This window comes from Triticum urartu, chromosome 5A, assembly GCF_056163025.1.
Source record: "Triticum urartu cultivar PI428250 chromosome 5A, HENAU_Tu73, whole genome shotgun sequence".
NCBI classification, from domain to species: Eukaryota; Viridiplantae; Streptophyta; class Magnoliopsida; order Poales; family Poaceae; genus Triticum; species Triticum urartu.
The window spans coordinates 649234660-649258489 of record NC_141877.1 but is presented as its reverse complement, the minus strand read 5'-3'; the positions used below and the strand labels follow the sequence as shown (position 1 = coordinate 649258489).

At 43.0% G+C, this 23830-nt stretch overlaps 2 long non-coding RNA genes across 2 annotated transcripts; both read right to left on the bottom strand.

Annotated features, from left to right (window-relative positions):
- Nucleotides 1-934: 934 nt before the first annotated feature.
- Nucleotides 935-4570, bottom strand: LOC125511383 (uncharacterized). Its single transcript, XR_015603683.1, has 6 exons — nt 4385-4570; nt 2738-3774; nt 2543-2604; nt 2221-2251; nt 1970-2099; nt 935-1218 (listed from the first exon to the last, which is right to left on the bottom strand). It is a non-coding gene; the product is annotated as an uncharacterized LOC125511383 (long non-coding RNA).
- A 345-nt stretch (nt 4571-4915) lies between these two features.
- On the bottom strand, nt 4916-6437 carry LOC125511384 (uncharacterized). Its single transcript, XR_007284976.2, has 3 exons — nt 5896-6437; nt 5319-5427; nt 4916-5091 (listed from the first exon to the last, which is right to left on the bottom strand). It is a non-coding gene; the product is annotated as an uncharacterized LOC125511384 (long non-coding RNA).
- Between the last annotated feature and the right edge of the window lie 17393 nt (nt 6438-23830).

Genomic DNA, 23830 nt, shown 5'->3' with positions numbered 1-23830 from the left:
GACTAGCGGGCCGGACGGAGAAGAGGCCCGCGGGAACGCGAGGCAAGCAGGGGCCGAGCGAGCGCTCACGCGCGGAGAGAAGCCGCCGCGGGAGGCTGCCGCGGGGACCGACGCGTAGGGAAGCCGCTGCTGCGGCAGCGAAAGCAGCAGAGCCGAGCGAGGAGAGCTCGAGCCGGGCAGCGGAGCAGGCGAGAGGGGCCGGAGCCGCAGCAAGGAGGGCTGGGGCGTCCGGATCCGCGGCGAGGAGAGCCGGGACGGACGAATCGGACCTGGGGCATCCGGATCCGTGGCGAGGAGAGCCGGGACAGCAGCCGGACGGAGCGGCGGCCGGACACGAGCAGGCTAGGAACAAGGCGCACGGAGTTGCATCGTGCGGGAGAGGGGCTAGCCTGGCATCTGATACCATGTTGGATGAATGGCAACTGCATTCTCAGGAGGGCCAGAGGCCAATACATGTACATGTGTGGTAAAGTGCAAGAGACCCCTTATACAATGGGGATAAACCGAAAAGGGCTATACACATCTAACAGTATGAAGCATCTCGCTGCATATCGTTATACAGTTCTTGCAATAATAGATCCATAGAGCAGTAGGATATTCAGAACTACATCTCTTGGGAAGGCCATCATGACATTCAGTATGATTTAATAGATCCATATTCAGTATGCTATTCTTGAAATTGGAGGATCAGTTCAATCCGGATTTTGCTACATGTGAACTTATCAATGCAGTTCATTTGTGCTGCTCTCTCTTCCTAAGCTAACCACGGCCATAACCAGGCAAAAAGGGAGGAAACTGGATGGCATAACTGAAAGACCAAGTATACTGGTGGGGCGTAGATGCATACGGAAATGCAACTGTAGAACTGCATGTCATAGGAGAAGAAATAAATCTAATATATAAATAAGACATAAAACTCTAATAGAAAGAGGAACCGAAATTCTGTGAGGGGAATACATTGTAGAATTGGTACTGAAAATTTAACTTGACTAATTTAATGCAGAGACAAATGCAATGAGAAGATAGGAGCATCAATATATATTCATGGTCAGTATTCAGTCCCAATCTCTCCAATTCATGCAACATCCTTGCAAGCAAGCATGAGAATTGCAACAGTCATCCATGAACTCATGGTACAACCTACCCAATCTCAACCAGCGCCAAAAATTGGTGATCCCATGAATGCATTAAGTTTGGACCAACTCTCAAAAGCTGTCCCTGAAAAAATTGGACAAAGTGAAACTACTAATACTTTCCACTTACACAAAACAGAAAGCTATGCATGACTCGACACATACTTAAAATTGCAAGGTTCGACTGAGTTCACTAAAGAAACTGAATTTTCCATACACTTGTCTCGCTGCCGAGGATCGTCGTCAGCTTATTTCAAAATGTCAATTTAATACAAAATACAAAATAGTGGCAACTAAAAAAATGGAAGTATAAAAAGGAATCATACTTGGACAAAGGAAATTCACTAAACCAAATGATTTTTAAATTTTCACAAGCTATATATTGAAGTCTATACTTGGACAAGCACGTAGATATAACTATGTAAAATCCAGTTCTACTTCATATGCCATGCTTTCAAAAAGATCTACAATAAAAGTTGGTTCTTAAGAAAAGAGGATCCATGTTGGAAGAAAAACATCTAGTAAGTTGTCGGCATGGCCGCAAGGGACATACAAAGATCTTCGTAGCAGCATCTCTTCTGAAAGACCATCGTATGATTCGTATCTCTCTTATCTATCCCAGGTTGTTGCCCATGAAATTTTTCTACTTACACATTTATATAAACAATCGAGGCACGCATCTGCAACCTCAAATTCAGAACACAAATTGAGAAAACAAAGTGCAGCCACCTAATGAGAATAACCATGAAAGAACACATACATCTCACCAAACAAAGAACTGGTTGTGAACTTGAGGCCAAGACATAAAACGACATCATAAGAGACACTAAGCTCACCTGCGTCAGCTTGTCGTTCCTGTCGCCGATGGTGTTATTACTTGAGTAAATGATGAGAGTGGTCAGGGCCTTCTTTCCTTCAGTTTCACATCCCTATCTCATGGTGTTTGCACTCTGGGAGCTTGAAGGGCTACCAGAAGAATATCGTTAGAAGCTATTTTCAGGAGTAAAACATAAGGATAGGAAAATCCAATGATCTCTTCTGACATATGGCCAAAACACCCTACAGATAAATTCATCATGCATTTTACCTCGAAAACACGCACTCCTCCCCCCAAGCCGCTGCAGGAAGAACACGACCGTGAGACTAAATAATGGAACTATTCTCATAAATCAGTTAACTTTTAACAATATCATTACCTAATTATGCTACTAAAACAACTATAAGTTGTTTATCGTCACAAGAAACAACAATATTTTTTATTGTTTAGCACTAAATGGAGACACCAAATTATGATGTAGATCTTTTCCAAGATGAACACTGAACCCATAACGTTGAAATCAAATAAGCCAATGCAAAAGGAAATACAAAAGTGAAACTGATTCGTCACCAGCTCATCCATATGCACTCACCTTGGTCGTGCAAGCATCCACAAAGCACTTTCGCTTGCCGATGATCAACCTTACTAACAGTCCTACAAATCAAAAGAACATATTGATTTAAGGAGGATAAACAAACACAAAAAACTTTCAGATATTGACATAGGCTACCTTACACTAATTTACGAAATGAGATAAAAATGGGAGCCACCAGCTATTTGTTCTTACACTGAGCAGACCGCCTCCACACATCATCAAGGCTACTTTACACCAAGTTAGCATAGAGATAAATGCTTATTGACAGAAAGTGAAATGTTCTGCAAGTAATAGAAATGGCAGGCTGGTTATGTTAGAAAAGACCAACATGCCTATTTAAGAATAGACCAGAGAGTAGACAGCTTGTCCATCCAAAAGCGGAACTGTGTAACGGGAAGTTCTCAGACATACAAAATATGAAGAGAAATATTTGGTGAGCTTAAGAAATAACCATGACGCTTCCGATGACATCTGTGAGTAAGCAATACAAAGTGAAAACACAATTAGTACATGATATTTGAATACTGAGAAAGGGCATGCCCCTATGCAACCCGACACCGTAGTGTGCACTGCCACAACACAACAATCTCTACCTCAACCACCTCCCGGAAAGCAAAATTTGGAGCAAGAGTTATCATTGAAAAACAATTGGGGGCATTGTAGTGTAACTGTCCACATATGCTAATTACAATGTTGGTCGTTCCAGACTCTTGGATGGCCTAAAAGGAGCAGTTTTGGTTTATCTACACCAAGAACAGGAGCAAAGGAGCTCCAGGACAAATATTTTAAACAACATTACACCTAAGGAGCTAGCAATATGTGAAAAGAAATATTCCAATAGAGAGCAAATAAGTCATATTTACTGCAAGAGGATCATGGTCAAATTCAGTATCAGACATGGCTCGAGGCAATGAACAATGCCAAGAAATCAAGTACCACTTAGATCAAAACAACCTAGAACTAAATACACGAAGTAGACTATAATCTAGTGAATGTACATGTGTCAAATCAATCAAATGAGGGAAATCATGGATAACAAAGCGAGGCTACGTAATAGAATGGATTGAACTAAGATCAATACTGCAATCTCCACATCTCAGTTTTCATAGTAACCACGGCTCTAAAAATTAAACATACAAAACTGAGAAGGGAATGTCAAGTGGAAGGATACTCCCCTGCCTAGCTATGCCAGTGCAGGTTGGGGCCTCATGTCCATCTTCTCCAAAGCACTGAGAAAACAAAAGTGAATGTTAAACAGTGTTGTATTCCCGATCCAAATTGTGTGAGTAATAGCAGCACCAGAGAAGAGTAAACACGGGAGCGATGCACGGCTAAGGTTAGCTAATCTAGTTCTCTAATTATTGCCAGGTACAATAAGAAGAGCATACTAATGCCTTGGACCTGATGGTGCCAGGTAAACAGGCTAAATATCAAGTTATCAACACTGGACCGGAGTGGCACTAATATTGCTGCTTATTGTGAGCCTCATGTGACTCTGGTAGTTCACATCGACACCGTACACAGTATGACAAAGACTTTAGCTGAAAAGAAACGGTGGACGTAGTAATTAAACAGCCTATGTATAAGAATCCATGTGGATTATTAAGTCATATACCATCAAAGGTTTTTTTGCTTCCTGCAATGGACACGAATATTTACAATATTGAAGGAAATAATTTGGCATACCTACATAACTGGTTTTCTACCCGACTGTGAGCTACAACCACGATGCCCAAATGCTGGAACCGGCACATGCCAATCAGGACACCTCACAAAATATTCTCAGAATGCATTGACCAATATTTATGCAAACCAACCACTGTTGCGTCACCTTCTCACCTGCAGCTTGGGAGCATGCCACCATCGTTGACCGCCACTCTGCCTCTTGTCGGCTGGATCCACCCCTGCTGTGGTTGTCGGTGTTGATGGAAAGCAGAGTGGCTTGGAGCGGCACGCCACTGTCGACCATAAAGAGCACTAAAACTTCTGCTAACAATATCATAAGACCAGTAACATATATGCATACATCCTAAATAGTAAATATCAATAATCCTTCATATCATCTAAGAATAAAATTCAGCTGGTAGGCTTCTCACTATTAATTCAGTAGGAGATGGCTACCTCATCTTTTACTATTTTTTACACCTAAAAGTAAAATATATGGCTTCTCACTATTAATTCAGGAGGTAGGCTGCTCACTGAGAGTTTTTACAATGTCAATCATAGGATTCATACCTTAGTATCGATGGAAAATGCATCGTAAACATGATCCTAGTCTTGTTCAGCTACTACATCTTTAAATTTAAGCTGCCGAAGAGTAGGATCTATCACATTTGGGTAGCTTCCTTTGTATTCTTGAGTACAGTGTGATGAACATTATTCAATGAGAAACCAATTTTGGCTAGCAAGAACAGAGGGTAAGCCTCAAACTCACCATGGCTAAGAAAACGTCGCCGCTCGCATGAGAGCCAATTTCAATTTCCAAGAACAGAGGGTAAACTCCAAACTCACCATGGAATCCTGCCTTTGCTTCGCTCCTGCTTCTTCTGACAAAATTAACAAAGTTCAGAAAAGATTAGTAGGAGCACAAGATCCTGGAGGCACAAACTCCAGACATCAGAAATTACTTTTTGAAAGAAGAAGCAATTTGACCTTTGCTAGGCTAAACCAAAAAAGAAAGATCGTGATAATATTTAGATGACAATCGAGGTGGTTTGCACAATCTGACATATAAGTTCTAACTACACATGGATAAAGACAGATGGCCAATTACCTGATAGACCTATTGTTGTGGTTATGTTGTTGTCCATCCAATAGAAAAGCAAATGTATCCTTTCTTCTGTAGGAATCTGAGAGGGACACACAAGTTGTTCCAAGTTGTCCTGACCAAAGACAGTCAGTATAAGACCAAAAGAAGTAGACCAACAATCTTGAGACATCTCATATTCAAATGCATATTCAGAAAGACCTACCCTGGCTACCCTGCAACCAATTTGTCTCCTAGTATCAGATAGGAACAAAAAATTCCTTGAGAAAGGACACAGCCTCAGGACAAATCGGTCCTCCTAAACAGAAAATAAACAGGTACCCAACAAGCTAAGGAAGGCAACAAAAACTACTGTGCAGATACCTAGGACACATCTAGTTCTACCCACCCCCTCAATTCTAACCTATTCACACAATGCAAAACTGAAGAACACAACATCATGAGAAAAAAAATGCAAAGATGGATCTGCCTCTCTATGAACACCACACCAAATTGCTAGGGTTTTCTATTCCACGTTGAGCAGTCTGAACTCTCTAGGTCCAGATTCTCTGGGGAGGGAGAGGGGGAGGGGGGAGAGATGCACCTGGAGGTCTAGCAGGCGCAGCAGGAAGGAGTGGTGAGCTCGTTTTTTCCGCTGCTCTCACGACGAGCTTGCAGCCGCGTCCGCATCAGCCTGACCGCCGCCGCTACTGATGGCGTCGGCACGGAGAAGGCAGTGGACGGAGGAAGCATCCCTCCATCCAGGGAACCATGCTGGGGAGCTCCTGGTCGCCAGGCTGTGCGGCGGCTGCCGCGGCCCCTTCCTACCGTCGGATCAGGCGCGCGAGCTCGTAGGAGGGGCTACAGCGCAAGCGGCAGCTGCACCCCTCCGGGTGACGCAGGAGAAGGAGGACACGCGGAGGAGGGGCAAGAAGGAGCCAACAGGGAGGAGATGCCGGAGGAGAAGGAAGGAAGAGGCGAGGCCGGGAGGAGGTTTGGAAGGAGAGAGAGGTGAGGCGAGAGGAAGAGGAAGGGAGCGGTGCGAGTGCGGCTGTGCGGGAGGAGCGACGGCTAGGTGCAGCTGGGGGCGGAGGACGGGGCGGCGGCGGCGGATGGGGAAGAACGCAGGCGGCGGTGGCTCGCGCAAGCGAGAGAGATGTGCAGGAGAGAGAGAGAGAGATCGATTGGGGAGGAGGCAGCGAATCTGAGATGAGCACGTGTTGACCTAAGAATTGAAATGATGAAAATACCCTCACGGGGGCACCCTAATATCGGCGGTGGCATGAGATCTTTACAGTGGGGTGAAACTGTTCATTCCTACAGTGTCAACTCTTCGATCCGACGGGGCAGGTCATCTGGGAGCTCGATCCGACAGCCCACATCCGATCAAGCACGCAGATCCAACGGCCAGGGATCCAAACGGCTGAGGAGCCGGGAGGATCCCTATCAATCTTATTTCTCGATGCGCCAGGGTGGGAGCTCTCCTTCTGTCGGAGCCGGAGTAGCTGGGAAGGGCGAAGAGCACCGGCCCCCAGCTATAGTTTGGCGGCGCTGATGGAGCCATGCCGATGTGGAGTATGAGCGATCTCAATCGAACGAGCGCCTCTGCTGGCAAGGTAGGAGCAGGAAGATTAGGTCCCTCCCGTCGTTTATGTCATTTATTTATCTGTTCAGATCTCCACGTCTGCAATTTTTTCCCCGCCTCTGTGTTGTTCCCCTGGAGATACATGCTCTCTTCTTCAGTTCAAGAGGTGCATCTGGGCTTTTATGTGTTACTATATGCACGTTCTTTTGTCTCCTTTTTGGCGATAGGTATGAGGCTCGTGGTCATGTAGAAATTCTAGGATGTATGGGTGCGTTGCTGAGATATTTGTATATGTTTTGTGCTTTCACTTTTGAAGGACGGATATATCAACAAGCATTCGCCTTTGTGGATTTACAGGCCTCGAGCTTGGATTCAGACTACCCGGCTTTTGTGTTGAGACTTGCTTGGGCTTTGATTTCAGTGAAATATAATATTAGGTTTGGACCGGGCTTGGGTAAGTTTTCTAAAAAAAAATCAAAGTATATGTTCAATTTTTAATGATACTAATGTATAAAATTTCTCCTCATAAAAACTGAGACATTACTTTTTTTAGATGAAAAAAGGAACACATACTAATTATGCAAATCTGGAAATAGTCTAAAATATACTAATTTTCATCTTCTGTTTAAATAAACAATATACTAATTTTCATCTTTTGTGACCAAACCTTTATATTTATTTCCACGGTTTACTACTTTTACTCCACAATCCTCCTCCTATATGGTGCTACAAATTCCCGTAGCAACGCGCGGGGTATTGTCTAGTTATCACAGTGACCATCTCCATCAACTTGAAGGCCATCATGATCGTCAGTGAATAGTTTCCTTTGAACTATGTGTTGGGAAACGTAGCATGCAATTTAAAAAAATTCCTACGCTCACGCAAGATCTATTTAGGAGATGCATAGCAACGAGAGAGGGAGAGTGTGTCCAATGTCCATGTACCCTCGTATACCGAAAGCGAAAGCGTTTGACAACGCAGTTGATGTAGTCGAACTTCTTCTCGTTCCGACCGATCAAGCACCGAACGTACTACACCTCCGAGTTCTGCACACATTCAGCTCGATGACGTCCCTTAAACTCTTGATCCAGTAAAGTGTCGAGGGAGTAGATGAGTTCCGTCGGCACGAGGACGTGGTGACGGTGATGGTGAAGAGATCCACGCATGACTTCGCCTAAGCACCACGAAGATATGACCAGAGGCGTAAACTATGAAGGGGGGCGCCGCACACGGCTAACAATTGTTGGTGTGTGTTCTAGGGGCACCCCCACCATATATATAGGTGGGGGGAGAGGGGAGGCAGCCAAGGGGTGCCCTAGGGTTGTCCACCGCCTCCTAGGGGCCCTGCCTTGCCCTGTGCCCCCCCTTCCATGTATGGATGAAGGGGAAGGAAAGAGGGGGGTGAGGGAAGGAAGTGGAATCCTAATCCACACTTTCATTTCCCTTTCCCCCTTTCCTTCTCCTCCTCCTATAGCTTTATAGGGCGCACCAGCCCCTTGTGGGTTGGTGTGTTCCTTCACAAGGCCCATATGGCCCATAGGATTGCCGGGGGTACCCGAAACACCTTCTGGTGACCCGATAAGAACCCGATACCCTCCGGAACACTTCCGGTGTCCGAATACCATCTTCCTATATATCAATCTTTACCTGTCGACCATTTCGAGACTCCTCATCATGTCTGTGATCTCATCCGGGACTCCGAACAACATTCAGTCACCAAATCACATAACTCATATAATACAAAATCGTCATCGAACGTTAAGCGTGCGAACCCTACGGGTTCAAGAACTATGTAGACATGACCGAGACACCTCTCTGGTCAATAACCAATAGCGGAACCTGGATGCTCATATTGGCTCCTACATATTCTACGAAAATCTTTATCGGTCGAACCGTTATGACAACATACGTTATTCCCTTTGTCATCGGTATGTTACTTGCCCGAGATTCGATCATCGGTATCTTCATACCTAGTTCAATCTCGTTATCGACAAGTCTCTTTACTCGTTCTGTACTACATCATCATGTAATTAACTCATTAGTCACTGCTACCTCTTGAGCATGCGTTGGTTTTTCCTTGAAGAGGAAAGGGTGATGCAGCAAAGTAGCATAAGTATTTCCCTCAGTTTTTGAGAACCAAGGCATCAATCCAGTAGGAGACAACGCACAAGTCACCTAGTACCTGCAAAAACAATCAAGAACCTTGCAACCAACGTGGTAAAGGGGTTTTCAATACCTTCATGGTCACTCGCAAAAGTGAGATCTAATAAAGATAGTAAGATAAATATTTTTGGTATTTTTGTTGTATAGATTGGAAAGTAAAGATTGCAAAATAAAATAAATAGGAAACTAGAATTGTAGATCAGAAACTTATATGATGTAAAATAGACCCCGGGGCCATAGGTTTCACTAGTGGCTTCTCTCATGATAGCATGTATTACGATGGGTGAACAAATTACTACCGAGCAATTGATAGAAAAGCGCATTGTTATGAGAACATCTAGGCAATGAGCATGAATATAGGCATCACGTCCGTGCCAAGTAGACCGAAACGATTCTGCATCTACTACTATTACTCCACACATCGACCGCTATCCAGCATGCATCTAGAGTATTAAGTTCATAAGAACAGAGTAACGCATTAGGCAAGATGACATGATGTAGAGGGATAAACTCAAGCAATATGATATAAACCCCATCTTTTTATCCTCGATGGCAACAATACAATACATGCCTTGTTACCCCTACTGTCACTAGGAAAGGACACCGCAAGATTGAACCCAAAGCTAAGCACTTCTCCCATTGCAAGAAATATCAATCTAGTAGGCCAAACTAAACCGATAATTCGAAGAGACTTGCGAAGATATCAAATTATGCATATAAGAATTCAGAGAAGAACCAAATAATATTCATAGATAAACTTGATCATAAATCCAAAATTCATCGGATCTCGGCAAACACACCGTAAAAGAGTATTACATCGAATAGATCTCCAAGAACATCGAGGAGAACTTTGTATTGAGAATCAAAGAGAGAGAAGAAGCCATCTAGATAATAACTACAGACCCGAAGGTCCGTGGTAAACTACTCACACATCATTGGAGAGGCTATGGTGTTGATGTAGAAGCCCTCCGTGATCGATTCCCCCTCCGGCAGAGCGCCAGAAAAGGCCCCAAGATGGGATCTCACGGGTACAGAAGGTTGCGGCGGTGGAAAAGTGGTTTCGCGGCTTCCCCTGATGTTTTTAGGGTATAAGAGTATATATAGGCGAAAGAAGTACGTCGGCAGAGCTCCGTGGGGCCCACGAGGGTGGGGGGCGCGCCTGCCCCCTAGGCACGACCTCCTGCCTCGTGGCCGCCTCGTGGAGTTCCAGACTTCAACTCCAAGTCTTCTAGACTGCTTTCGTTCCAAGAAAGACCATCGCGAAGGTTTCATTCCGTTTGGTATTCCTTTTCTGCAAAACACCGCAATAGGCAAAAAAACAGGAACTGGCACTGGGCCTTCGGTTAATAGGTAGTCCCAAAAATAATATAAAAGAGCATATTAAAGCCCATTAAACATCCAAAACAGATAATATAATAGCATGGTACAATAAAAAATTATAGATACGTTGGAGACGTATCAGTCACTTTGCTTGCAAGGCTTCTTATGATGTGCATTACCGAGAGGGCCCAGAGATACCTCTCTGATACTCGGAGTGACAAATCCTAATATCGATCTATGCCAACCCAACAAACACCTTCAGAGAGACCTGTAGAGCATCTTTATAATCACCTAGTTACGTTGTGATGTTTGATAGCACACAAGGTATTCCTCCGGTATCCGGGAGTTGCATAATCTCATAGTCGAAGGAATATGTATTTGACACGAAGAAAGCAATAGCAATAAAACTGAACGATCAATATGCTAAGCTAACGGATGGGTCTTGTCCATCACATCATTCTCCTAATGTTGTGATCTCGTTATCAAATGACAACTCATGTTCATGGTTAGGAAACCTTAACCATCTTTGATCAACGAGATAGTCAAGTAGAGGCTCACTAGGGACACTGTGTTTTGTCTATGTATCCACACATGTATCAAGTTTCCGGTTAATACAATTTTAGCATGAATAATAAACATTTATCATGATATAAGGAAATATAAAATAACAACTTTATTATTGCCGCTAGGGCATATTTCCTTCAGTCTCCCACTTGCACTAGAGTCAATAATCTAGTTCACATCGCCATGTGATTTAACATCAATAGTTCACATCATCATGTGATTAACACCCATAATTCACATCGCCATGTGACCAACACCCAAAGGGTTTACTAGAGTCAATAATCTAGTTCACATCGCCATGTGATTAACACACAAAGAGTACTTAAGGTGTGATCATGTTTTGCTTGTGAGAGAATTTTAGTCAATGGGTCCGCCACATTCAGATCCGTATGTATTTCACAAATTTCTATGTATACAATGCTCTGCATGGAGCTACTCTAGCTAATTGATGCCACTTTCAATATGTATCCAGATTGAGACTCGGAGTCACCTGGATTAGTGTTAAAACTTGCATCGACGTAACCCTTTACGATGAACTCTTTATCACCTCCATAACCGAGAAACATTTCCTTAGTCCTCTTGAAGGAAATATGCCCTAAAGGCAATAATAAAGTTATTATTTATTTCCTTATATCATGATAGATGTTTATTATTCATGCTAGAATTGTATTAACCGGAAACATAATACATGTGTGAATACATAGACAAACAGAGTGTCACTAGTATGCCTCTACTTGACTAGCTCGTTGATCAAAGATGGTTAAGTTTCCTAACCATTGACTTGGGTTGTCATTTGATTAACGGGATACATCATTAGGAGAATGATGTGATTGACTTGACCCATTCCGTTAGCTTAGCACTCGATCATTTAGTATGTTGCTATTGCTTTCTTCATGACTTATATATGTTCCTATGACTATGAGATTATGCAACTCCCGTTTACCGGAGGAACACTTTGTGTGCTACTAAACGTCACAACGTAACTGGGTGATTATAAAGGTGCTCTACAGGTGTCTCCGAAGGTACTTGCTGGGTTGGCGTATTTCGAGATTAGGATTTGTCACTCCGATTGTCGGAGAGGTATCTCTGGGCCCTCTCGGTAATGCACATCACTTAAACCTTGCAAGAATTGCAACTAATGAGTTAGTTGCGGGATGATGTATTACGGAACGAGTAAAGATACTTGCCGGTAACGAGATTGAACTAGGTATTGAGATACCGACGATCGAATCTCGGGCAAGTAACATACCGATGACAAAGGGAACAACGTATGTTGTTATGCGGTCTGACCGATAAAGATCTTCGTAGAATATGTGGGAGCCAATATGAGCATCTAGGTTCCTATTGGTTATTGACCAGAGACATGTCTCGGTCATGTCTACATAGTTCTCGAACCCGTAGGGTCCGCACGCTTAACGTATCGATGACAGTTATATTATGAGTTTATATGTTTTGATGTACTGAAGGTTGTTCCACTAGTGCAGAACCGGGCAATAGTGCCGGTTCCATAACCGGCACTAAAGTGTGGTCACTAAAGGCCCCCCCTTTAGTACCGGTTCAGCACGAACCGGTGCTAAAGGGAAACCACGTGGCACGAGCCAGCTCCGGGGGCCGGGAGCCCTTTAGTACCGGTTGGTAACACCAACCGGTACTAAATGTTTGTGGGTTTTTGTTTTATTTTGTATTTTTCAATTAAATTTGTGTTATCAATTTGATTTAGGATTGTTTTACGTTATAATGAGTTGTAGTCGTCGTCATCATCATCATCATCGCATATTAATAAATAAATAAACTCTAGCTAGCTAAAAATCATCGTAGTCGTTTAATTACCACTATTTAATCATCATAGTCATTACCACTAGCTATCTAATCATCACCAACACTGGCTAGCTTAAAGAGGAAACATTCACTTTCTAATAGAAGCAAAGATATCATCGAGTTCAACATAATCATCACCAACATCGAAGTTCAGGACACGGACATGAGACACTAATTAAGAGCATGAACTAGTGCTGCTCCCTCTCAGGTAGAATAGCATAGAACATGTATAGCTCTCCTGATTCATCATACTGGAGCATGCAGATGAATCTGTCTCCTAATCTTGGGTTGCGCTTCTCCTTGCTGCCCCCTAGTACTTCTCTGCGATCGTTAACAATTTTGCTCCAATCTTTCACTATTAAGCATTCTTCGCTTTCAGAAATCCTGAATGCACTCATGTGCAATGTAGGATATCTTGGCCGTAAGCTAACCATTGACATGTCACCTTTAGTCTCGATCCACTGAGGCACAACTATCATCGGAAGTCCCTGTTGAAGAACATCGTATAGTAATTAATATACTAAGCAATGAAAGTTTAGCTTCAAAAATAATATATGCAAAAGATGCACTAATTAAGGACAAATAGTTAAAATCTTACCATCTTTCGATTATAGATGTGACCGTAGTTCAATACGATCACCATCGGTCGCACGTTTTGAGTACTAACATTTCTAAGTTCAGGAAATTTTTTTGTCTTGACAGTATTAAGATCCTCAAGCCATGAAACATAATGACTTATCTCCTCGCAGTTTAGTTGAGCCCCGGGGCAGTAGTAGGTCCTGTCTACCAAGCGCCGGACATGTTTGCTTGAACCGAAATAAGCTGACAATACAAATTAGTTGTCAACTATTTTTGAATAAACTGTATCAAAGACATAAACATATGCATGCATGGTTGAGAAAAACTCACATAATGGTAGAACTGGAGGTGTTTGCACGTCGACCCAGATGTCTATATTACCTTCAATATCATCTTCCGGACGAATATCAAAGGTGACAACCATACCAGGCTCAAATGCATAAGCCTTGCATAGTGCTTGCCAAGTTTTGCATTCAAAATGGGTGTATGTGTCTCCATTATATAATTTGACGTTGAAAGTATACCCATGCTCCGTCTTCAAGTAAACTCTCTTTACCTCCATATCATCTATAGCACTAAAACCTATCTTATCCAAGACAAAAATTCTTGGATGGCAGGGGATGCGCTAGTAGAATAGTGAAAATTTAAATTTATAAGTTGAAGCAAATGAAGCATAAGTTTTGCATTCAAATAATAATTGGCAAAGTGACTTACTGTATCAACTTCGAATGTCTCATCCAGCTTGATGCTGAAGCGCCTACCATCAACAAGGAAATTTCTGTCGCACAGGCCGCGCTGGTCTTCACAGTGTTCGCACACAATGAAATCTTTTTCGTCGTCAGATGACATTTCCTATGTTCATATAGGTGAAACATTAAACACCTATTACTATCTAACATTAATTAATATCTAGCCAAATATATATTCATCTAACATTTGACATTAATATATCTAACTATATTCATCTCTAACAATTGACATTATTATATATTTAACTTTTCTATCTAATTCATCTAACATTCGACATTAATCTAACATTTATATAAACTCAATATATATAAAAAATTAAATAAACAGAAAACTCATTAACAAATAATATTTTAATTAGATCATCAAATCTCAGATACCTAAATTTTCTTACTAAAAATAAACTAGTTATATTAATTATTGAACTATTTCAAATCTCATATACCTAAATAAACTAGTTCGACAATTTTCTTACTAAAAATAAACTAGTTATATTAATTATTGAACTAGTTCAAATCTCATATACCTAAATAAACTAGTTCGATAATTTTCTTACTAAAAATAAACTAGTTATATTAATTATTCAACTAGTTCAAATCTCTAGTTTGACAATTTTCTATCTAGCTAATTCATCTAACATTCGACATTAATCAAACATTCGATCATCTAATTAAATTTTCTAAAAAACAGAAAATAAGTAAAAAAAATGTGTGTGTATGTGTGTGTGTATGTATATATGCATGTGTGTGTATGTGTGTGGCCCCGTACGCCGCCGCCCCGTACGTACGAGCGGGGGCGCCGGCGTACGGGGCGGGGGCGCCGCCATACGGGCCGGGTGCGACGACGACGGACGGCGGCGCGGCGGGTATACGCGAGAGCGAGAGACGTACGGGACCGCGACGGGATGACGACGGACGGCGGCGCGCGGCGTTCTGGGCGGCGGCGCGAGACGGTGACGACGACGGGCGGTGGCGGGGACAGCGACGACGACGACGGACGACGGGCGACGGGCGGCGAGGACGGGTTCGAGCGGCGCGCGAGAGGTTGGAGACAAAAGAAGTGGGGAGATCTAACTGAATTTTTGTAAGTGTTGTATATATAGGAGAGGCCTTTAGTACCGGTTGGAGCCACCAACCGGTACTAAAGGCCAACTTTGGCTAGGCCAAGAGGCGGGAAGAGCAGGCCTTTAGTACCGGTTGGTGGTTCCAACCGGTACTAAAGGGTGGTCTTTAGTACGGGTTGGTGCCACCAACCGGTACTAAAGGCCTCGCGCTGCCACCCCAAAGTTTAGTCCCACCTCGCCGGGCGAAGGGCAGCCGCACTGGTTTATAAACCCAGCCGCGGCTACCTCTTCCAACTCCTCTATATAGCAGGCTTCTGGGCCTAATTAATTAGGGCGCACTGCCCTGTGAGCCTGCTGGCTCTTCTGGGCCTGCATTTGCACACCCTAGGTCTGGCAGGCCTACAGGGCAGCGCGCCAACAAATTTTTTATATAGTTTTTTCTTTTCTGCATTATTTATTTTATTCTATTTATTTTTGAGTAGTTTTTATATAGTTTTTTCTTTTCTGCATTATTTATTTTCTTCTATTTATTTTTGAGTAATTTTTTGTTTAGTTTTTTTATTTTCTGCATTATTTCTTTTCTTCTATTTATTTTCTTCTGGAAATTGAATGCTGCATACTGAACAATTAGGTAAATGACCGAAAAACAACAAATGATGTCAGAACATGTTGGAAATTGATGACATCACTTTTAATGCTGCATACTGAACACAAAAGAAGTCCGGAGTTCAAATAAGTTTAAAAAACATTGAAGTTGGCCGTGTAACAGATGAGTTCTCGTCCGAAACCCTGATACTCCGAAAGAGTTTGTCCAGTTTGTACACGAAGTGCATCTAGTTTTTGCCGTGACCCTCTCTACTCTTTCGCGCATGCTATGCGGGTGATATGATGATACCATGCCAAGTTTCAACATTTTCAGGATTCATTTTGTAGTGATTTTCAATTTCACGGTCATTTATCTCTCTAAAACAATTAGGTAAATGACCGAAAACAACAAATGATGTCAGAACATGTTGGAAATTGATGACGTCGCTTTGAATGCTGCATACTAAACACAAAAGAAGTCCGGAGTTCAAATAAGTTTAAAAAACATTGAAGTGGCCATGTAACAGATGAGTTCTCGTCCGAAACCCTGATACTCTGAAAGAGTTTGTCTAGTTTGTACACGAAGTGCGTCCAGTTTTTGCCGTGACCCTCTCTACTCTTTCGCGCATGCTATGCGGGTGATATGATGATACCATGCCAAGTTTCAACATTTTCAAGATTCATTTTGTAGTGATTTTCAATTTCACGGCCATTTAGCTCTCTAAACAATTAGGTAAATGACCGAAAAACAACAAATGATGTCAGAACATGTTGGAAATTGATGACGTCGCTTTGAATGCTGCATACTAAACACAAAAGAAGTCCGGAGTTCAAATAAGTTATTAAAAATAAAAAAGAAGTGCAATGCTGGTTAATTTGCTTCAAGCCATTCAGAATAGTGTAGACTGCACTGCACATAGCTCAGTGCAATCTATGCTATTCCGCAAGGCTTGAAGCTAATCAACATGTAGGTGAGCATTGCAACTCTTTGTCATTGTCTGTGCACTCACGGCTTATAAACCGCTCATACTGCCTCTCTCTTGGCGAGGTGGGACTAAAAATCAGCTTACAAAGAAACTCTAGTACCGGTTCATGGCATGAACCAGTACTAAAGGTCTTCGTGGGGGCCCCAGACTGACCATAGCCTGACACAGCCTCATTAGTACCGGTTCGTGGCATGAACCGGTACTAAAGGTTACCCACGAACCGGTACTAATGATGCCCGCCCGCCTAGCCGTTGGAACCGGCACTAATGGTCACATTAGTGCCGGCTCAAATTCAAACCGGCACTAATGTGCTTCACATTTGACCCTTTTTCTACTAGTGTTCGGAGTCCCGGATGTGATCACGGACATGACGAGGAGTCTCGAAATGGTCGAGACATGAAGATTGATATATTGGAAGCCTATGTTTGGATATCGGAAGTGTTCCGGGTGAAATCGGGATTTTACCGGAGTACCGAGGGGTTACCGGAACCCCCGGGGGGCTTAATGGGCCATAGTGGGCCTTAGTGGAGAAGAGGAGAGGCGGCCAGGGCAGGGCCGTGTGCCCCTCCCCCCTAGTCCGAATAGGACAAGGAGAGCGGGGCGGCGCCCCCCCTTTCCTTCCTCTCTCCCTCTTCCTCCCCCCTCCACTCCTAGTCCAACAAGGAAAAGGGAGGGAGTCCTACTCTCGGTAGGAGTAGGACTCCTCCTGGCGCGCCCCCTCTTGGCCGGCTGCACCTCCCCCCTTGCTCCTTTATATACGGGGACAGGGGGCACCCTAGAGACAACAATTGATCGTTTGATCTTTTAGCCTTGTGTGGTGCCCCCCTCCACCATAGTCCACCTCGATAATACTGTAGCGGTGCTTAGGCGAAGCCCTGCGTCGGTAGAACATCATCATCGTCACTACGCCGTTGTGCTGACGAAACTCTCCCTCAACACTCGGCTAGATCGGAGTTCGAGGGCCGTCACCGGGCTGAACGTGTGCTGAACTCGGAGGTGCCGTACGTTCGGTACTTGATCGGTCGGATCATGAAGACATACGACTACATCAACCGCGTTGTGCTAACGCTTCCGCTTTCGGTCTACGAGGGTACGTGGACAACGCTCTCCCCTCTCGTTGCTATGCATCAGCATGATCTTGCATGTGCATAGGAAAATTTTGAAATTACTACGTTCCCCAATAGTGGTATCAGAGCCAGGTTTTATGCGTAGATGTCATATGCACGAGTAGAACACAAGTGAGTTGTAGGCGATATAATTCATACTGCTTACCAGCATGTCATACTTTGGTTCGGCGGTATTGTTGGATGAAGCGGCCCAGACCGACATTACGCGTATGCTTACGCGAGACTGGTTCTACCGACGTGCTTTGCACACAGGTGGCTGGCGGGTGTCAGTTTCTCCAACTTTAGTTGAACCGAGTGTGGCTACGCCCGGTCCTTGCGAAGGTTAAAACAAAGCCAACTTGACAAACTATCGTTGATGTTTTGATGCGTAGGTAAGAACGGTTCTTGCTAAGCCCGTAGCAGCCACACAAAATTTGCAACAACAAAGTAGAGGACGTCTAACTTGTTTTTGCAGGGCATGTTGTGATGTGATATGGTCAAGACATGATGCTAAATTTTATTGTATGAGATGATCATGTTTTGTAACCGAGTTATCGGCAACTGGCAGGAGCCATATGGTTGTCGCTTTATTGTATGCAATGCAATCGCCCTGTAATGCTTTACTTTATCACTAAGCGGTAGCGATAGTCGTAGAAGCATAAGATTGGCGAGACGACAATGATGCTACGATGGAGATCAAGGTGTCGCGCCGGTGACAATGGTGATCATGACGGTGCTTCAGAGATGGAGATCACAAGCACAAGATGATGATGGCCATATCATATCACTTATATTGATTGCATGTGATGTTTATCTTTTATGCATCTTATCTTGCTTTGATTGATGGTAGCATTATAATATGATCCCTCACTAAATTATCAAAGTATAAGTGTTCTCCCTAAGTATACACCGTTGCGAAAGTTCTTCGTGCTGAGACACCACATGATGATCGGGTGTGATAGGCTCTACGTTCAAATACAACGGGTGCAAAACAGTTGCACACGCGGAATACTCAGGTTAAACTTGATGAGCCTAGCATATAACAGATATGGCCTCGGAACACGGAGACCGAAAGGTCGAGCGTGAATCATATAGTAGATATGATCAACATAGTGATGTTCACCATTGAAACTACTCCATCTCAAGTGATGATCGGACATGGTTTAGTTGATATGGATCACGTGATCACTTAGAGGATTAGAGGGATGTCTATCTAAGTGGGAGTTCTTAAGTAATATGATTAATTGAACTTAAATTTATCATGAACTTAGTACCTAATAGTATCTTGCTTGTCTATGTTGATTGTAGATAGATGGCCCGTGCTGTTGTTCCGTTGAATTTTAATGTGTTCCTTGAGAAAGCAAAGTTGAAAGATGATGGTAGCAATTATACGGACTGGGTCCGTAACTTGAGGATTATCCTCATTGCTGCACAAAAGAATTACGTCCTGGAAGCACCGCTGGGTGCCAGGCCTGCTGCTGATGCAACTGACGACGTTAAGAACGTCTGGCAGAGCAAAGTTGATGACTACTCGATAGTTCAATGTACCATGCTTTACAGCTTAGAACTGGGACTTCAATGATGTTTTGAACGTCATGGAGCATATGAGATGTTCCAGGAGTTGAAGTTAATATTTCAAGCAAATGCCCCGATTGAGAGATATGAAGTCTCCAATAAGTTCTACAGCTGCAAGATGGAGGAGAATAGTTCTGTCAGTGAGCATATACTCAAAATGTCCGGGTATAATAATCACTTGATTCAACTGGGAGTTAATCTTCCGGATGATAGCGTCATTGACAGAATTCTCCAATCACTTCCACCAAGCTACAAGAGCTTCACGATGAACTATAACATGCAAGGGATGGATAAGACGATTCCCGAGCTCTTTGCAATGCTAAAGGCTGCGGAGGTAGAAATCAAAAAGGAGCATCCAGTGTTGATGGTCAATAAGACCACCAGTTTCAAGAAAAAGGGCAAAGTGAAGAAGAAGGGGAACTTCAGGAAGAACAGCAAGCAAGTTGATGCTCAGGAGAAGAAACCCAAGTCTGGACCTAAGCCTGAGACTGAGTGCTTCTACTGCAAGCAAACTGGTCACTGGAAGCGGAACTGCCCCAAGTATTTGGCGGATAAGAAGGATGGCAAGGTGAACAAAGGTATATGTTATATACATGTTATTGATGTGTACCTTACTAATGCTCGCAGTAGCACCTGGGTATTTGATATTGGTTCTGTTGCTAATATTTGCAACTCAAAACAGGGGTTATGGATTAAGCGAAGATTGGCTAAGGACGAGGTGACGATGCGTGTGGGAAATGGTTCCAAAGTCGATGTGATCGCGGTCGGCATGCTACCTCTACATCTACCATCGGGATTAGTATTAGACCTAAATAATTGTTATTTGGTGCCAGCGTTGAGCATGAACATTATATCTGGATCTTGTTTGATGCGAAACGATTATTCATTTAAATCAGAGAATAATGGTTGTTCTATTTATATGAGTAATATCTTTTATGGTCATGCACCCTTGAAGAGTGGTCTATTTTTTTTGAATCTCGATAGTAGTGATACACATATTCATAATATTGAAGCCAAAAGATGCAGAGTTAATAATGATAGTGCAACTTATTTGTGGCACTGCCGTTTAGGTCATATCGGTGTAAAGCGCATGAAGAAACTCCATACTGATGGACTTTTGGAACCACTTGATTATGAATCACTTGGTACTTGCGAACCGTGCCTCATGGGCAAGATGACTAAAACGCCGTTCTCCAGAACTATGGAGAGAGCAACAGATTTGTTGGAAATCATACACACAGATGTATGTGGTCCGATGAATATTGAGGCTCGAGGCGGATATCGTTATTTTCTCACCTTCACAGATGATTTAAGCAGATATGGGTATATCTACTTAATGAAACATAAGTCTGAAACGTTTGAAAAGTTCAAAGAATTTCAGAGTGAAGTTGAAAATCATCGTAACAAGAAAATAAAGTTTCTACAATCACATCATGGAAGCGAATTTCTGAGTTATGAGTTTGGTCTTCATTTGAAACAATGCGGAATAGTTTCGCAACTCACGCCACCCGGAACACCACAGCGTAATGGTGTGCCCGAACGTCGTAATCGTACTTTACTAGATATGGTGCGATCTATGATGTCTCTTACTGATTTACCGCTATCGTTTTGGGGTTATGCTTTAGAGACGGCCGCATTCACGTTAAATAGGGCACCATTGAACTCCGTTGAGATGACGCCTTATGAATTGTGGTTTGGCAAGAAACCAAAGTTGTCGTTTCTTAAAGTTTGGGGCTGCGATGCTTATGTGAAAAGCTTCAACCTGATAAGCTCGAACCCAAATCGGAGAAATGTGTCTTCATAGGATACCCAAAGGAGACTAAATTCGGAATCTTTCTGGAGAAGAAGTTTCTCTCAAAAGAAGTGAGTGGGAGGAAAGTAGAACTTGATGAGGTAACTATACCTGCTCCCCTATTGGAAGTAGTTCATCGCAGAAACCGGTTTCTGCGACACCTACACCAATTAATGGGGAAGTTAATGATGATGATCATGAAACTTCAGATCAAGTTGTTACTGAACCTCGTAGGTCAACCAGAGTAAGATCCGCACCAGAGTGCTACGGTAATCCTGTTCTGGAAGTTATGTTACTAGACCATAACAAACCTACGAACTATGAATAAGCGATGGTTAGCCCAGATTCCGCAAAATGGCTTGAGGCCATGAAATCTGAGATGGGATCCATGTATGAGAACAAAGTGTGGACTTTGGTTGTCTTGCCCGATGATCGGCAAGCAATTGAGAATAAATGGATCTTCAATAAGAAGACTGACGTTGACAGTGATGTTACTATCTATAAAGCTCGACTTGTTGCAAAAGGTTTTCGAAAAGTTCAAGGGATTGACTACGATGAGACCTTCTCACCCGTAGCGATACTTAAGTCTGTCCGAATCTAGTTAGAAATTGCCGCATTTTATGATTATGAAATTTGGCAAATGGATGTCAATACTGCATTCCTGAATGTATTTCTGGAAGAAGAGTTGTATATGATGCAACCAGAAGGTTTTGTCGATTCAAAGGGAGCTAAAAAGTGTGCAAGCTCCAGCGATCCATTTATGGACTGGTGCAAGCCTCTCGGAGTTGGAATAAACGCTTTGATAGTGCGATCAAAGCATTTGGTTTTGTACAGACTTTTGGAGAAGCCTGTATTTACAAGAAAGTAAGTGGGAGCTCTGTAGCATTTCTGATATTATATGTGGATGACATATTGCTGATTGGAAATGATATAGAATTTCTGGATAGCATAAAGGGATACTTGAATAAGAGTTTTTCGATGAAAGACCTCGGTGAAGCTGCTTATATATTGGGCATCAAGATCTATAGAGATAGATCAAGACGCTTAATTGGACTTTCACAAAGCACATACCTTGACAAAGTTTTGAAGAAGTTCAAAATGGATCAAGCAAAGAAAGGGTTCTTTCCTGTGTTACAAGGTGTGAAGTTGAGTAAGACTCAATGCCCGACCACTGCAGAAGATAGAGAGAAGATGAAAGATGTTCCCTATGCTTCAGCCATAGGCTCTACCATGTATGCAATGTTGTGTACCAGACCTGATGTGTGCCTTGCTATAAGTTTAGCAGGGAGGTACCAAAGTAATCCAGGAGTGGATCACTGGACAGCGGTCAAGAACATCCTGAAATACCTGAAAAGGACTAAGGATATGTTTCTCGTTTATGGAGGTGACAAAGAGCTCATCGTAAATGGTTACATTGATGCAAGCTTTGACACTGATCCGGATGATTCTAAATCGCAAACCGGATATGTGTTTACATTGAATGGTGGAGCTGTTAGTTGGCGCAGTTCTAAACAAATCGTCGTGGCGGGATCTGCGTGTGAAGCAGAGTACATAGCTGCTTCGGAAGAAGCAATGCAGGAGTATGGATGAAGGAGTTCATATCCTATCTAGGTGTCATACCTAGTGCATCGGGTCCAATGAAAATCTTTTGTGACAATACTGGTGGAATTGCCTTGGCGAAGGAATCCAGATTTCATAAGAGAACCAAGCACATCAAGAGACGCTTCAATTCCATCCGGGATTTAGTCCAGGTGGGAGACATAGAAATTTGCAAGATACATACGGATCTGAATGTTGCAGACCCGTTGACTAAGCCTCTTCCACGAGCAAAACATGATCAGCACCAAGGCTCCATGGGTGTTAGAATCATTACTGTGTAATCTAGATTATTGACTCTAGTGCAAGTGGGAGACTGAAGGAAATATGCCCTAGAGGCAATAATAAAGTTATTATTTATTTCCTTATATCATGATAAAATTTTATTATTCATGATAGAATTGTATTAACCGGAAACATAATACATGTGTGAATACATAGACAAATAGAGTGTCACTAGTATGCCTCTACTTGACACTACAAAAAAATACACTTCCGTGATGATACGTGTTTGTCACAATAGGTCGCGTTTTTTGTCATGCATGTACATCCATGACAAATTTATGACAGAATCAAGATAGTCATACCTGTGCTGTCGTAGAAGTGTTCCATGACATTACCAAAATTATCATCACGGAAGTGTCCACTTCCATGACGATAAATCACGCGTCATAGAAGTGCTTTCGTCAAGGGTGACCGACACGTGGCATCCACCGTAACGGAACGCCATTAAGCTATCGGGTCAGGTTTTGGATCCGATAACCCGTTAACAGCCCCGACCAATGGGGATTTTCCACGTGTAAAATCATCATTGGCTAGAGGAAACACGTGTCGGCTCGTCGTTGGGACAGATGTCATCCACTCATTGGACAGAAGGCGCCTATCATACGTCGACACGTGGCATGGCCCAACAAGTTTAAATGGGCTGGCCCAACTAAAGGCCCACAAGATTTTGCGTGTTAGGAAATATGCAACTTGTATTCCCATGAGGCCATAGGCCGATATAAATATACATGTACAGGTGTGGAACATATGCAGGAAACCCCTTATACAACGGGAT